Here is a 13,585-nt window from a genome sequence, read left to right on the forward strand (position 1 = left end):
TTCTCACAGGAAATACAACGGTAGACCGTGTGTTTACGATTTACTAGCGCGTAAGCACTTCCAGGAATTTCTGTAAGACACTGGTTCGTGGTAATAACCTGTATCTATTATGTAGGAAATTTTAAAAGGGGACACGTTATTCAAATACAAGAAACATAAATTTCCTACCGTCGTCGTTCATTAGTTTCCACTATTCGTAACATTCCTACTATTCCCAAAAAAACAAGAATTCCGCGACACCGGCCGATAGCTCTCGATTCTTCGCTCCAAAACGAGGCGAAACGTGGCCCGGAATTTAATGGACATAAATCCTTAACGATGCGCGCGATCGCGATACATTTTAATCCGGAATGTTGGACCGATTCGACGTCCTTTTTTCTCGTGTTTTTGGGAAACATACCGACAAACCAACGACACCCGCGATAAATAGTTTTTAAACGGTGTTCGCGTTTCGTTCAGCCGTCGCCGTATGAAAATAAAATTGTTTGCCGTCGCCGTTTAAATAATCCCGCCCGGACTCGCGACTACGAGCTGGCAAATAAAGCGTCTTTGATGGATATTTACAGAGGCGTTAGCGCGCGAGTTAAAAAACTTTTTCACGCATTTCCCGCCGCTGGTAAACAGCGTTCTTAAAAAGCTTTGTCACTTTTGAGCGTCGGTCGGGGCTTGGCGCTAGTCAAAGATGGGTAGAAAGCTTTTTAAAGAAAGTTTCACGCGCGAAGAGAAACACATTGGCGCCATGGTACATTCAGACTGACTGGGATAAGTGCGTTGAATGTGCAGCGTGTTTTGTGAAACATGAGTATAATTTCAAAGATGCACGCGAAAAGGGTAAAGAATCGTTTTTTTTTTTTCTGTGCTAGGAGTTGTTTCGTCTGAGCCTTCTGCGTCCATTTTAATGGAGCAATCCTTGGGTTGTTCTCGCGAATGGCGCATTTTTGGCAGAGTTATCAAAGGGTCGAGGGCTGGAATTAGTGTACTTTAGGATTTTTCTATAATTAAGTCTCGTTTCAATTAGAAAAAGAGTCGGCGGTACGTGTATTTTAAAAATTACTTGCTCTACAAGCTTCTCTGTTTCGAATCGAATACCTTCGTCTCGGAATTTTTGGAAATTTACTAGTAGTTGATCCTTCTGCAAGCAGGATGAATTTCCTTCGATCGAACGGTTCCCGAGTCGCGCCGCGAGACCAGTAAAAATACATCCGCATTACAGTCTGTGGCACTATGCCAGTTTATTATTGATTCCCTCTTCTTCGTCTCAGCGTTTTGCACTAGTTCACCGAGGGTTCCTCCGAAGCTACCCCATGGACGATCTCAAATATTCTGTTCCCAAAGCTCTCGCCAGAAACGCCCTTAAATTACATTTCTTTTTTTATCGTATTAATATGGAGTCGCGAGTAGATTTCAACCTCGTCTTTTGAATCTTGTTCTACCTTCCGAAAGACGCGAAAATCATGTTCGCGCTCAGGTTTCTCGGGTGAAATCGGTAATAATGGTTCGCTCGAGAAAGCTTCGGATCGCGAAACGTTTCATTGCGGCCCGAGACCGCGAAAATTCTAACAGGCGATTCTCAATTGCGTGGTGTGTTCGTTATGAAATCACTGATAGAGGGGTGGAGAGGGAGGGAGGGGGAAGGGGGAGGGGGGGGGTTCTCTTTCAACCGAACGTATAATTGAAAACAAGCAGCCACGATTAGTCGGAACCGCGGACGACGAGGAGCGACGATATCGGAGCGTGACTTCTCTCTCCGTCGCGCGTCGCGACGATTGACGGCATTGAAACGATAAAATTTGCCCGATAAAACACGCAGGCGAGAAAAACGCTTTGAAGAATGAGCCAGTGGTGCTCAATGAACGACCACCACCTTGTTACGATTAAAATTGCACGCCGCAAACCAAATTAAAATTACAGTAATTACGAATTTGAATAGAATCCAGCCTAAATTATAGTCCAAAAGGGGAACTGAATCTAATAGAGTACCACCAGGAATGAAGTATCTATGAGAATTCGTGTGCGATCGTTAATCATTCCTCCGGTCGATCGGTCTATCGAAAAAGCTTGCGCACCACTGGCGGGACGAAGATTAATTACGGGGGCATCGGTATTCCGTGGAAAGCCTAACCGCGCGCGATTCGTTAGGACTTTGAGACTTTCTCTTCGAGGTCATCCTCTCGCGTATCACCGGGAGCGTGTTTCACGGTTTCGCACAAAGAGGGGCTTATCCGAGGTCTCGGGACTTGTCGTTCGCTCAACTCGTTCGTGACGTCATCGTAATTACTGAAATTACGTTGCTCCGCGAGGAATCCCATCTCGCCGCTAAATCGCTCGAGGAGAGCTCGCGTTCGACCGTGGTCTTGGCTGCATTGCAACGGGGAAAAGAGAATTATAATGACTCCAACCTGGGGAAAAGAGAATTCTAATGCCTTCGACTCGGAAAACAGAAGGTGCAACGAATATAAATAAAATTGGAAACTATATTCACTCGCAGGAAACGTTTCGCCGGCCGAAAGCACGAAACTGCGAGTTTATAGAGTAGCAAGAGAGTAAAGGAGGGGGTATCGTAGTGGCTTCCGCGCGGCCAATTGATTTCGCTGCGACTGTGACGCGCTCTTCAATCGCGCTGTACTCTATAATTGCATTTGTTTCACAAAGGAAACTCGTAATTCTATCCCACTGGCAAACGGAGTTCATTGTAATGGAATGGAATCGATTCTGCCCCGGTGAATTTTACTATTTCGACAAACGGTGTACTTTATTACAAGACAGACTGAAATATATTTCGTTGATCGGCGTTGAGAGCATGCGAATTCCATGAAATTTGATCACCTTGCCATGAAAACGCGTTTGTCGCGTGCATGGACGGCTCGATGCACAACCAAACGATGCATTGAATCGGGGGACTGTTGTTTCATTTTTATTATAGTAGAAATATTGGGAACTGGAATTTATTTTATTAAATAATATTGTGAATTCTGCGTTTAACGTAACGAAACGCGTAAATATTTTAACTTGAACTACATTTAGAATTAACTTCCCCGCGTAATGTATCTCGCTCATTGCATCTAAAAATTCACGTTCCACGTAACTTTAATTTTCAACGCGAATTAGAACGGCCAAATTGGAAGTTGCACCGGGGCTCTACGAGCTCCAACGCCGGTCCTGGTTACACGTAACTCGAAAACAAAAACCCTCTGGTAGGAACGATGCCAATTTGCACGTGCAAATTCATTCCGTCACCCAGGCTCGAGTGCTGAATTGCTCGTGTCTGCTCGCAGCAACAAAAAAGGAAAAAAAAAGGAACGAATTAAAAGAGGAAAACAAACGGTCGCGCAAATAATGCCGCGTGAACGGTTTTCGAAAACGATTCGACATGGAATTTTTTCCCTCGAACGCGTGTCCTGTTCGCTTTTCCTTTTTTTTTCTGTCTGCAGAAATTGTCTGTCGATCGTAAAATTTGCGACGAATCGAAAAAATTATACGGGAAATATTTTATGCGCGCTTGGATCCTCGCATCATTGCTTTATTCATGCTCGAACGACGTTATGAATTATTATCACCTTTTCGAGGAACGTACAGTTTTTTGTGCGTGTTTTGTGTGTGTTTTTTTTTTCTTTACGTGGGAGGTAGAATTTTGCAATTGTCGCGGAACGAAATTTATTTTCCTCCCACTTGGAGTTATTTACGAGAGAGACAGTAATGACGTTATGAATTTTACTCCACGTATCTGGTAATTGAATAAAAATTGTTGAAAACTAGTTGTAGAATGTATCTGAAAAAATAATGATTTAATTCCACTCCAGAGGTCCATGCAAGGTTCCCTTAATTAAGAATGCGACGAAATAGTAAATTAAAAAACGCTGGTCTCCATCAGGGAATTTAATTTTAAATCTTTTTCCTTTTTCCAGAAAATTCCTCGCTCTTTGTTTAAGTATTATAAAAAACAGATTCCCTCGGTAGAATTAAGAACATTGCACTGCGACTCGTTGGAAATTTTGTTCCGATAATATATCTCGCTTCATCAAGATTCTCGCGGGCCGCGAAGAAAGCTAAATTACGCGAATTAATTAACCGTGGGACATCTCCAGGAGCGACGGTGGCGGTTGGCACAGATAACAAGGCGACGCGTAAATTGTTATAAAAATTCTTTAACGAGGAACATTTGTCAAGTCTGGTCGCGACGAGGGTTGAAAATTTAACGCAACTCGCGTTTCCGTCGTCGTTATCGTGTTCCCCGTTGCGTCGATTCCGCGTAACTCTCCTTTCGCGTCGCCCGGCCGGGTCATCGTTAACAAACCGTCGGGAAATTTAATTACGCTCAGATTTCTCGCGATTAAAATTTATTAGATCCTCCTCGGCTCTTTTTACGCAACGCCGCTTCCCCCTGGTTGCTTTGTCGTCTCTTTGTTTTATCCGGCGATGCACTTTATTCGGATCGCGGATCATCTTGGGAAAAATGAGAATTCCAAGCTGAAACTTGGAGAAAAGAGAATCCTACTGGTTCCAACTCGGGGAAAAAGAAAATTAATTGGCCCAACCTCGAAATGGTACAACAAACCGGGACAGCTGGGTTCTTGGACGCGTAGGAACAATTCAATTATCCTTCGTCCCTTTGCGAGCGAATTAACGAAGTAACCAGTCATCGGGCTACAAATATTTGCGGACCACGCGAGTTCTGGTCCTCCGCCGAGTGGAAAATCGCTTCGAGCTGCTGCGGACCGTGCTAATTCGGTTGTCGAGAGTACGGAGGGAATCGAGTTGAAAGTCGAAACTGGGTTAATCGCGGGTTCCGCGGACGAATCACCCCGGTCAGAGGTCGCGCTTAAAATTTCGACCGGCGGATATCCTAGCACCTGGTCGCCACTTTTCACGGTCGAAAAGTTTCGAGTCGAGTTGTACCGATGTCACGGGCGGTGCTGGAGACGCGTGGGTGTCGTCGACCTTTCATTTCGAAAACGGTATCCGTACGACCGATGAAAATTCTGTTCCGAAACAACTCGTACAATGTTTGCAAACGTAGGTCGTTTTTATACACATATTTTTCTCCGTCTCTTCGGAGAGTTTCTAGTTTTCTTCCTAATCTGTTATCGTCGCTTTCGATTTCGACGATGACTGGAAACGGAAAATCCGTTCTGTCGGCCAATTAACGTCTAATTACAGACTCTGGCCCACGGGCCTCGATTACAAACCGCGCGAAGATTCGAGAATTTGGGACGCGGGGTCGGACGAATTCTGGCGTGGCCCGCGGAGAGGAGATGATTAACCCAGTTTCGAGAAAAGTAAGTTTTACCGGGTTAATAGCTTCCGGGGCTGACGGGGAGGTGGAAGCACGTATTAATTCTACGACAGATCGGGATGATTAAGGCTAGCACGGTCGCAAGATGGTGCTTCTTGTTCGCGGCCTCTTCCATTTTAATTCGCTGCAGTTCTCGCGTTGAAATTACTGCCGGGCGTGAAAAATTTCGGTCACCGTTAGTCGTTGTAGGGCAACTAGCTGAGCCATCAGTGATACTGCTCGGCAAGGGTGACTAGTCATTCTCGGATGATTTCTTTCCGAAAGCTGATTGTTCGTTTAATCGAGGACCCTTCGATGTCAATTTTAATTCCTTCGAGATAACGGCTACTCGAAACCACGTATCGGACACTATCGCGTCGCGATCGTTCTTGTCGATGGTTGTTACGTCCTAGATAGAGTAACGCAAGGACTCGACCAGAGTGTGCAGAGGCACACGGAGTTCCGTTTATCGTGTTTTCTCGTCGAAGCGAGATAATAACGCGAAACAGCGATAAAGCGACACGAAACACCGGGACGATTTCTTTTCGACGCTGGCGACGCGGACATCTGCGAACTCGCTATGTGTTAATTAGTGCTAATTAATTCGAGGGAATGCTAATCACTACTAATTGATTCTATGCTAATTAAGCCTTTTCCCACCCGTTAGGTCTCTCCCGTCGCAGCCACTGAATACTGGCGAACACGCCGGTGTTGTGATCGATAAATGATTAAGTATTCAGCACGCGATCGCGAAACATAAAACAAAAAAAGAAGAGAGAATAGCCGACGTCGGCAAAAAATAGAGCCGACCTGTAGATTCTGTTGCCACGACACGTTGAACCCTAAACTGGCCGAGTCAGGCATCCATGAGCACGAATTATTGATCATTTAGAAGACAGCGCGAACTGTACCAAGTATTATTCAAATGTGAATTAATTTTGCTGCTACGAGTCCGATGGGAACCTCGAAAAAATTATGGTGCTTTCATGCACTTGCGCTTTACGGAAATTTACAACGGTCAGGTGTATCATGCTTTCAGTATCGTGCTTTCAAAGTACTAGGGGTAAAAAGTTGTCGAGCTTCGGGGGTCGATTTATTTTCGCGGCCAACTTTTCGTCGCGCGGTGCTCGAGAAGCGAGCGAATCAAAATAAAACGAATCGCGCGCCACGCGTACGAGGCCGTGCGCGCTGTATGCCTTTGGCCTCGATGACATAACACATCCGACCGCCACATGTTCTCCGAACCACTTTTTTTAAACGTCCGGTCGTGAACGTAGCCGAAGTGCGAACGTATCTCCTCTCCCAACGCGTTCAGCCGGCGTGCTCGTTACAAGCTGACAGTTACCCAAGAATTTCACACGCGATCCGCGAACAAGGAATTTAGTCGCTAAATCCGCACCAACGAACCGTCGCACTGTTTTGTCTTGGATCGCAATGGATTAGAGTAATTCGTTTTTCGGTGGGTCTTCTTGGATACGAAGATGCGAATCGCTGTTTACCTTTATTTGTAGCGAACCAGTCGTTGACGGAGCAATCGAGTAAGCAAAGATACGATTCCTAAAAAAATATTCAGTGCCCTCCAGGGGATGACGTTAGATCCGAGGAAATATTATTCCGGTGCGAGCGTGCGAACATCGCGCCGTCGGTGCTTTGTTTGCGATCCAGCGACCAGTCTCGTTCAATTAACGAGTCGCGGGAACCCGCCAATTTGCAAATTGTTTTCGTCGAGATGCGTGACACATTATTTCCCAAGTTTCACGAGCAACGCGCTCGTGGGCACCGCGCACCGTTTATCGCGGCGCCCACGAAAATGGATCAGTGGCACGGTTTAACAGGGACATTAAAATTACGCGGTTAGCATCGAATAAATTGGCGAGTTTATCGGCAGCGACGCGAGGCGTTAAATTACGTCGCGCCGTCTAGCGCGAAAACGCGAACAGACCTTTCCCCGTTTCCCCGGCCCGATAATTCATAAGTCCGAGTGTTGATCCAGCGAACGTGCCCCCGATGAAGTATTTTAATGGCTCCCATCAAACGTCGCTTCGGAATCCGATATCGCGGCGATTAAGTCGAAACGAGCCGACCGACGCGGTCTCTCGAGTACTTTTTCAACGTGCTGGCCGTGAAGTACGCGTCAGCTAGACGCGAAAAAAAAAATAAAAAATAAAAGGGAAAAATCGATGGAACTTGGGACGAGGCGAAAATTCAGTCGAGGTAGGCTTTTAAAAATGGAGTATGCCGAAGAAGCTACAATGCGTTTATTAAAAAAGTAGGGGCGGGGGGGGGGGGGGTGTCAAACATTTTATTTTCTTCATTTTCAATAGTTGTGAATTCGCACTAATTACTCCCGAAAATACTTAGTATCGCGAAATTAGTCGGGTTGTTCGGCCGCAAATAAAACGAAGCCTCCATCGTGATCTCTCATTTTCCTTCCCCGAGAGATACGTCGGCCCTCATTCGTGGAAAATGCGAGCGAACAAGGGGAGACGACCAAGACGAACGAGCCCGAAGGTGTCATGGCCAGATGTTAACGATAAGATTTATGAATTTTTCAAGTTCTCCCTGTGCCTGTGCTTTCGTTGTCCGGAACCTCGACGCCGAGACTCTCGTTTCGCTCTCGACGACTCCGGAAACAATGCGATAACCCGCAAAACTTCTCGCGGAAACTTGACGGATGAATTTTTCAGACCCGTGGAAATTGTTACCGTGTCTCGAGCCAAGTTTACACGGGGGTGGTTCAGCGGGGGGGTATGTTCGTTGATTTTGTAAGTGGATTTAGGTCCACGAGAGCGGGATGCGAGACGAGTTAACCGACGCTCTATAACTCTGGCCGTATAAAGGATTTCCAGAGAATAATTGAAATTCGCTGGTTTTGTATCATCGACGACATTTTCTCAGGTGAACTACAAATGTAGACCCCATAATAATGCTGCTTGGTTATTCGAGCCAATTAAATTCCTAGGCGCAACGTTCGATATATGATTTTCAACTGCGTATCTAGGAAGAAATTTGAAATATAATTCCGACGGTGGGAGTTAACTATTTAGTTTATCCGGTAGCGCTAACGAGGGAACGCTGTAGCGAGTGCTGGGATCGGTATATACGTGTAGTTCAATTGAATTCCTTCATATTACCTGAGACTTACTCGAGATTCTCCGAGGACCGAAGGAGGGCCGCATTAAGGTTGATTAACACTGCCGGCGCAGTCACGATACAATCACGGTGTACCATCAAGTGGGATTCAACGGTGTACAACGCCGGCACACGTTTCTGTAGCCGTGGAGCGATGAATAATATTTAATGAGACCGCGGTCAGTGTACGCCGGATCCAAGGCTTGAATACGCTTAGGGAAATTAGACTCGCAAGTGCCGAGAGAAATGGCCGGGCCTGTGACTGGCACTATATCGCGAATCCTGGTGGCTGTGACAGAACCATGACTGCGGAGACAACGTACCGTAACCGTACCGTTACCGAACCGCTGGTGTAAATCAACCTTTAGCACTGCCGGCTCCTCTGACCTTAATAAAACCGACCTGCAACGGTGAAACCGATCAACCGAACCACGAACCGTGGAATCCTTCACGCGTAACAAACGTACCCGCGAAAACACCGCGCATCGAGTATCCCGATTTCGCAAAATAAAAGTGGCCTGATGGAAATTGAAGATTCTGTAGCATTTTGTATCTTTGCGAAAGTATCGTCGATGCATCGGCGAGGCTCTTACCTATGGAAACGAGTTCAAACGCGACTTCGATCGGACCACTTTTAATTAGTCCCAACCCGACGGTCAGTGGAAACGTTTATTTGAAACGGTTATTTCAACGAACATCTCCGTTGTATCTAGAGAATGGAAATGAAAAATGAAGTACATATGTAGACATACGCTATGATATCCGTCAGACTGAGTGATTAATTGCGCTCTCACTCGAACCACCGATCTTCAAAGATGGTGGGTGAAATAACGAAAGGCGTGGAACGTCGCACCCGGATAATACGAGCCTGCAGCATGCCTCTTAAGTACTTTGCACTACATACCGGTGAAAACATTGCAAACCAGTTGCCGCCGGTCATAATGTCGTTTTATTTATTGGCACTGCCGTCGAGTAAAGGCGTGCAATTGTACATGCCAGCTGCGGCGGCAGTCTTCCGCGCACAGTGCGCCTAACGACTCCTCGCTCGAGACATCCTCTCGATTGCTCGATCGACCAGACTCGCACCTTAGGTCGGTCGCTTTAGATTCGATCATGGGGACATTGGTAACGAGCTGACTTTTTGCGTGCACCTCGATTACCGCAGCAACCTCTTTTCTTGCGTCACGGACTCGTTTTTTGGAGATGGAGACGGCTGCTGAACAATAAGTAAGCTACGGTTATATAGCATACCGGAGTAATAAAGTCTAATAATTGCAAGCATAAAGGAAAGAAGTTCGCGAAGAGTTACTCGAATATTAGCGGTAACGAAAAGATTCATCTGAAACTTTCCGTCCACTGCGTGCGCTCGGACGTTTTAATCTATCCACTTTAATAGGAATTTTTCACGCTACACCTAACACTTGCTCTAATGGTTACGATACATTTAAACGCATTGAACTTGTTACTTTCCCCTCGCGTTACTTTCCATCGTCTCGAGTACATTTTTCCACGTAGCCTCGCGATATACAGCCGGCGAGGCACTTACGCCCCGGCGGCCGTAATTATGGATAAGAGTCGCAATAAATAACGCGAGGAAGTATCGTATGTAAAGTCACGCCGGGTCCGTAGGAATAATTCGCGCATAATTTACCCGTTCTCGATGGCGGCCGGAATAGCGTTTTCGCGGTTCCTAAATCGACGCGGCGCTTTGGAAAGGAAATCGTGGATACCGACGAGCTCCTGGAATCTCTTTACATATTATACCCCGTTGAATCGAAATAACCGTTCGGAGGGATGTTTCCCCTGAAAATGCTGGCTGTGGTTGAGTTACGAGAGTTTTTATCGGAACCTCTCCCGCCGAAGCACACCCTTTTTTCCACAATCAAACGTATCGATCTTCCTTTTTTTTCCCTCGAATCGATCGAACCTCTTATATTGCCATGACTACGTTGGACCTGGATATAGGGGTCAATCGTACCAGTTTTTATTTTTAATGCAAAATATACTTAAAAATTCTAGCGATCTATCGATAATATTGTCGCGATAATATATTTAAAAATATACCTTGAATTAAGCATTTATAGCTCCCTAGCTACACGTTATCCCATCGTAACGTATAATCAACAACAGCAATTTTTTCCTCTCTGAAACACGTACCGTGACATTCGGAGCCATCGAGTCCCCCCCCTGCAAACAAAAACCATAGTACCAAGTCCCCCCACAGTCACGATTTCCATCTCATTCCACCGCAGCTTCCTGGCGCAGATTGTGGAAAAAACGTCACAAGGAGAAGGGGGGAGGGGGGAGGATGCAATCGATCTACCATAAAACGTCCGCAATATTTATCAACATCCCCCTCGCGAACGTGCACGCACGTACGACGGGGGTGGATGGGAGGGGGCATCCTGGCAGAGGGCCCAGAAACGTTTGGCGAATCCGTCGGTCGATTTCAGAGCCGGCTAGGTGAAAGGGAACAACGCTTGGAAAAAAGGTAGACTCGAACGAGAAGGCTAACGAACTAATTAAACTACTGTCCAGCATCGAAGAGCGAAGCCTTCCGTTCGCTCGACTTCCATCTTGCTCGACGTCCTCCTTTTTCCCCAGTTGGTTCCGCTGCCTTATGTACACAGGACGCGCGACTGTTAAGGCAATCCCGCGGCCACGGGACTCGGGGAACATGCTTCGGATTAATGAGCCAACGCTGTCACGCATCCGTGTCGCGTTTTTCGAAACCACTCGTTCTTGTCGGGCGCACGTATCGGGGTAACGATGTTCGCAGCTGATATCCTAGTTTAGGGGCTACGGCGAATTTTGGTGCGGATCGAGTTCCAACATATATCGAATTTGTAAATACACAAGCTGTCGTTACATAGTCTCCCATTCCGTATTTAATTCTAGACCGAATCCTTCCAGTTTTTACGTTTAAATACCAACACGAAAACGTCCACGTTTTACGAACACACGTTGGATATCAAGGAGTCGATTTCGCGGTCGAGTATGTTGCCCCTCGTCAGAAGTTAATTAAGAATTTGAAGTTTCGCCGCGGCGAATTTCCAGCTGAAATTTTTGCCCCCTTCGGGGGTTTTTTCATCGACAATTTGCCCGAACGAGGAGTCTCGGAGTTTAGGAATTTTCGCTCTCGCGAGAGAAGTTTGAATTGTTTTTTTTTTTTTTTTTTTTTTTTGGCTTCGTCGTATTCGGAATAATTCAGAGGTGATTTAGGTTTTATGGAGATCGAAGCAGGTACTTTATCGCAGTGGACTCTGTGGATGTTTAACGAACACCACGAATGGAATATTTTATTCGATGATGTTAAATCGAATGTTTTCGACCGTGAGAACTGCGCGCATCCCTGTAACGAGAATCGATCTGTGCTGACGTTGTACGAAACAAAATTTGACCGACTCGTGGACCGATTGAAGCAGGAGTTTCTATCGCAGATAACAAACTTATTCTTGATCGAATACAGTAGACGGAATTCGTCTAAGAACGTATATCGAAAGTTGAAAAGTTCTCGGGGCGAACTTTCGAGATTTAGTTTGCACAAAAGTACATTGGGTTCTTGAAGGATTACCCGGGGCTATAAGAGGGGGAGGAGGGGGGTTGGAGTTTGAATAGGGTGGTGTTTAATTGGGAGGTCAAAGTTAACTCGGAAAAGTTTGAGTTCGCGTGGAGAACAGGGAGTTCGTGTTTTATCGAAAAACAATGAAAGCTTCAGGCTTGCGTAACGTCGACACGCTAATTTGGATTTGAAAGTTTTGGAAAATGTGAGATATAAGAAGGTAATCTATAGTTGACTCAACGGTCAAAATAGCTAAATTATACTCTTTGATACAGTAATTAAAAAGATATAAAAGCAATTCGATATGAAATACATGTCCCGTTTGTGATTCTGAAACTTATTAATTTGCAACAGTCCGTAAATACACGTTTACTTTCGCTCCGAGTGTAAAAATACCATCGATGAATAATTTGGCGGAATATCAAGTTTCGATACACGGTTTGGACGAGCGAATATTTTCGCCCAGTGCGCGCCTATAGTGACAGATACGATACTCGAAACCGCTACACACGGTCCCCGCGAACTGCTGATGGAGGGTAAATTTGGCTAACGTTTGCTCTGCGGTGAAATTATCGAATGGAATAAAAGTTGCGTCGTTTCCACGGCGTGAACGATCCTGTCAAAAGCTATTTACTTGGAACAATTACGCCGACTGTTTTTCCAACGATATCCCGTTGATCGAACTACCTGCTTCCTGTTCGCGAATTTAATCGAAAGATTTCTCATGGAAAAATTGGCAGGATTTAAATTCCGTCTGAAAAATTGAAGCAATCTCCTCGCTAAAAAATAAAGCAACCAAGTCTGGATTAGGTCTGGCTTTGTTATTGATTCGAAAATTGGAGTTTCCCCTGGTCGTTCAATTTACAATACAAATATTAATTTGTACGCTCCCCGAGGATTAGAGGAGCCGCATTAAACTTGATTAATCGAGGGCGAATAGCGGCAGTAAAACAAACGATTTACCCATGATTTATCGCACACTGGCTGGGACACTCGAAATTGCCATCGCGATTTACGTTGATATTATTATCTCTGGAGACAAATGGGTCAAGCGGAAGCTTAAAAGCGCGGTTTCGAGGATGACGCAAGCTGGGTGGAACGAGAGCTTTCTAAACTCTGACAGATCGAACATTTTGTTGCTTCGAAAATGATAAATCACGCGCCTACTTGCACTCAAAGAAATACCCTCTGGTTTATTTTGAGGTACATTTTTCGATATATCTTTGCGATAATATTGTAGGAGTCTAAACGAAATATAAGGCACGGGAATTCGAACCTACGATCCTCGGATCCACAGTCGACCGCTTTACCTACGCGATAAATCCCGTACCCTTATGTTTCGTGTTCTTATTTGACTCCTTATTGTTGGGTATGGGAGGCGCGGATACTACACTCGGCTATCCTGAATTGACATTCATTCGCCCTCGAATGTCCGTTTTCTCGGGTTTCGCGTCTCAACAACAGTGCGCGCCGCACCCTCTTTCGCGAGTGTACTCCCCTCTCTCTTTCTGGAACGTTGTTCTCTCTCTCTTCTATATATATATATATATATATATATATATATATATCGTGTTGACGGTGGAGCGGGCAACAATGAGGCGTCGAGAGAGAACAACGTT

General features: G+C 45.6%; 2 protein-coding genes across 7 annotated transcripts in view; one reads left to right on the plus strand and one right to left on the minus strand.

Annotated features, from left to right (window-relative positions):
* The window catches only part of LOC128872023 (uncharacterized), a 79,753-nt gene that overhangs the window by 45,347 nt on the left and 20,821 nt on the right, over nt 1-13,585 (minus strand). The window lies entirely within an intron of this gene.
* The window catches only part of LOC128872013 (ankyrin repeat domain-containing protein 50-like), a 92,265-nt gene that overhangs the window by 8,825 nt on the left and 69,855 nt on the right, over nt 1-13,585 (plus strand). Inside the window, exon 1 of one of the 6 annotated variants that reach the window (XM_054114268.1) lies at nt 9,459-9,631. The exons of the other annotated variants lie outside the window; for them this stretch is intronic. The gene's annotated coding sequence lies outside the window, so the exon portion shown is untranslated. Of the gene's footprint in view, nt 1-9,458; nt 9,632-13,585 lie in introns of those variants that run through there. 6 annotated transcript variants of the gene reach the window in all.

This window comes from Hylaeus volcanicus, chromosome 2 (genome assembly GCF_026283585.1).
Source record: "Hylaeus volcanicus isolate JK05 chromosome 2, UHH_iyHylVolc1.0_haploid, whole genome shotgun sequence".
Classification (NCBI taxonomy): domain Eukaryota; kingdom Metazoa; phylum Arthropoda; class Insecta; order Hymenoptera; family Colletidae; genus Hylaeus; species Hylaeus volcanicus.